Genomic DNA, 3,125 nt, shown 5'->3' on the forward strand with positions numbered 1-3,125 from the left:
TAACAATATATATATATATATATATATAAGCGCGAATGTCTCTCTCTAGCCATCTGTCTCTCTGTGGGTCTGTCCCTTATACACGACCACATCTTTAAGGTTACAAACTCCAAACTCGGGGTACAGATACAACTTTGTGCGAGAAGAAACATGAGTTATGTGACCGCAGCCACAGAGGCCGTTTTGAGGCCAAATTAACTAATATAGCAATTTTTGGCAAATAGGACGACCAATTGGTCTGAAATTGAAAAGGCCGGATTTTTTTATAATATGTGAGGGTTATTTTTTACGATTTTTTGTGTGAGAATTTCTCCTAATCATTCTATCCATGATCAATTATGTGTTAAAAGATTTAAAAACTTCGTGAAGCCTTCATTTGTGCTATTTCTCTCCCTCTCTCTTTCTTCTACACATACATGCTTACTCTTTAATACCCCTTAACTGAAAAAGGCTGGTGCTTTCTCTCAACATGCGCGTATACTCCCTCAACTAAATAGGCTTGCTTCAGCCATATATTTTTTCTTTCCTTGCGCATACTCGCAAGAAAGAATCACCTATACATGACTTTATAAAAACGTTTGATATCGGCAAATTTTCATTTACGGTGTGTTGCAACGAGAAGAGAATATATCAGTTCTTCATTCAATGGAACAATAATAAAGTAAGAATATGCTGCAAATTATACTTGACTACACAGGGGAAATCAGGACATCAAAAAGTAGAGAATTTTGTTTTGGAAACTTGAAATGTCATGCAAAGCACATGCAAGAAACAGGAGCAATTTCCTGGTTTTGCTTTGATTAGAATAGCTTTAGTAAATTTTTATTTTTTCGCACATTGATATTTTTATTAGTTTTAATCAAAATTCGTAATTATGTAAATAAATCATTTTGATTGTTTCTTTTTTTCTCAAAAATCACGATTAATACGGTTGATTTAATCAAAACAATTCAGGATATTTAAAGCCATTTTCATCTGAGCAACGACGGGTACTCTGCTAATGCTATTTAAAACTGCTCCTCTTTTGAAGGCACAGAAGCTTCTTACAAGTATTTTGTGTCATCATGATTCAAATGATTGGATATGGCTCATGCTTTAATTTTTAAACCCTACACAGCCATACTCCAAGTATTCTATATAAACGTTCATTGGGGTGTAATATGCAAGCATATCATGTGTTTGCTAGCTTCTTGTCTTAATACAGAAGAAAATAGATAATGGTCTTTTCCTATGGCAGGTCAGGTGATTTCTAAAGGTTACAACATCCTTTACGATCAATGAGTATGATCAACAGTCACATGGATGGTGCAAGTTGCCCTGGGAAAGTATGACGTCCTAGTATTGTTTATATAATATTGTGTTTTCTCAGTCTGGAACAGATCTTGAGACAAAGGAGAGATTTAGAAATAATTAACACCAAAGGTGGCTTTCCATTGGGTTAAACATACACATACACACTGTACTTTGTGATAATTGAATATTATTTTCGCTATGTTTCACACTTTATCCGGTCTGTTTCTTTCACAAACCTAGGTTCACAGAATTCGGGTTTACTTCGTAATATATATATCTTGTGTTTTTTGTAAATCCTATCTTGTCACAACTTGAGGAAACCACTTTTATCTGAGAATACCACAGTGGGATGAGCCCATTATGTGAGTAGAAGCTGTTCTAATACTCTTGGTATTATATTGTACTTGAACAATGAAATAACATAAGAAAAGATAGGGTTATTATATCAAAGTTTATTAAAGATGTGAACAAATTTATTAATAAACAAGAAAGATCTCTCCTTAATACAGTTTTTATACACCTTAAAATCTGCTTGGTTTGTTTTAATTTATATGTATATATATATTGTTGTAAACTGTATATTTTTAGTGTTGTAATTTATTTGTTAGTTAGAGAGCGATGCTGGTTTTTCATGGTGTAATATGAATTTAAGTTCATGTTACCCATAGTAATGTTTATAACAATAGTAGATTATAAAAAAAAGCGTCGAGTTAAGGAAGAGAGAGAAGACAGGCAGCAGTCAGGCAGAATTTAAGTGACAACTACTATGATTATCGACGGCCTACCAAACGACTATTTCCTGAAACATGATGCCGAATTAATAAGAAGATTCAAGTCTGAAGTTCAACTCATCCCAAAAAACAAACAAACAAGAAGACTACGACGAGGAAGAATCCTCATACAACCCAAGTCACCCGATGAATTCAAGTATTTAGTTATGGCCTGGAACTTCTATCCTCCAGTTCGGTGCCGGCCTCCCAAAAGTAGCAGCAGTCTCTACACCCTTTTCCTGAGAAATGTAGACTTGTGTATTACCAACCAGAAAATCCTAAAAGCACTGGAAAACGATGCTACTGCCGAAATACATGCAGTCCACAGAATCATTTTGAGGAAAACAGGACATCCAATATAATCCGTGAAAGTTGTAACAACATCAAAGCAAATAGCAGATTACGTACTTAACTCTGGTTATTTTCTCTATTTCTTTCATTTCAGAGCAGAAAACCCTCACAGGAAGAAGAAACATCAAGTGACACTCACAGGTCAAACACTCTACAGCCGTTATTGCACACAATGTCCAAGTTCCATCACAGTAACATTTCCACCATGGACCAACAAACTGAGAGGCTAGCAAACGAAAACAAAACCACAGAAGAGCAATACACATAAAACCTGACCACTAAGAAGGAGTTATGGGATCTGCAAACGCAGATCAGGAAGACACAAACCACAAGAGCTTCCACTAAAAACCCCTCGACTTCAGACTAGAGTAAACATCTGAAGCAAGGAAATCCACAGTATCACACCAATCAACCAAGACCCAGATGCCACAATCGTGGACAACCTTCTTTAGTAACCTCTTTGGAAAAGTTGCCGACAAAGACAGTCTATTGAGCCCAAGGCTCCTGAAGAAGACATCAAGTATAGTCTACTTAACTGGTGTCTAACCCAACGATCACATGAAGCACCTGATACTATTCCAAATAACGACGACACCCACAATGACACCTAACCATTCTCCTTCGCCAGCATTCATCAACCACTACAAAAATCCAATAAGTATTTCTAATGTACTCATGCTTGACACTAACAATCTTTTTCTTCCATTTCAG

The sequence above is a fragment of the Limulus polyphemus genome, unplaced genomic scaffold, assembly GCF_000517525.1.
Source record: "Limulus polyphemus unplaced genomic scaffold, Limulus_polyphemus-2.1.2 Scaffold123, whole genome shotgun sequence".
NCBI lineage: Eukaryota > Metazoa > Arthropoda > Merostomata > Xiphosura > Limulidae > Limulus > Limulus polyphemus.